At 62.2% G+C, this 556-nt stretch overlaps 1 protein-coding gene across 1 annotated transcript in view; it reads left to right on the forward strand.

The window, feature by feature from the left end:
- The window catches only part of MAP2K2 (mitogen-activated protein kinase kinase 2), a 23,472-nt gene that overhangs the window by 954 nt on the left and 21,962 nt on the right, over positions 1 to 556 (forward strand). The gene's annotated exons all lie outside the window — the stretch shown is intronic.

Genomic DNA, 556 nt, shown 5'->3' on the forward strand with positions numbered 1-556 from the left:
TGAACGGTGAAATCGGGCTGGGGGAGGGTTCTTGCTGGGAGAAGATGGGATGGAGGCTCTCAGAGTAGTGAATCGGTCCTTGCGGGGAGAAGACCGGAATGTGGCGCCCTAAATAGTGCAGCCAGGATGATGATGGGAGGGTTTCTGAGGGGAGAGGATGGGTCAGGGGTCCGCAATGGTGAAATCGGAGGAAGGGGGAGTCCCTGAGTAGTGATGTGGAGGGAAAGGCGGGGGAGGGGGGCGGCGGGGAGTCCTTGCATTCCAAGAACGGTGGCGCGTGGGGTTCCTGAGAGGAGGGGATGGGGCAAGCGGGGTTCCTGGGAGTGAGCATGGGGTAAGGAGGTCCAGGAAAAGGGGAAGAGGGTACCTGAGAGATTTGAGGGTGGGGAGGGATCCCTGAGGGGTGGGGGGGTCCTCAGGGAATTGGGGGGAAGGGAGCCTGAGAAGACCCTGCTGGTGAGGGGTGGAGCTGAACCTGGGGAGAGTGGTTAGGAGGCCTGGAGGAGGCACAGAGGCTGGGGGGGAACAAGGAGCGAGGGGGATTTGAAGGGGCGGG

Source organism: Physeter macrocephalus, unplaced genomic scaffold (genome assembly GCF_002837175.3).
Source record: "Physeter macrocephalus isolate SW-GA unplaced genomic scaffold, ASM283717v5 random_361, whole genome shotgun sequence".
Taxonomy (NCBI): domain Eukaryota; kingdom Metazoa; phylum Chordata; class Mammalia; order Artiodactyla; family Physeteridae; genus Physeter; species Physeter macrocephalus.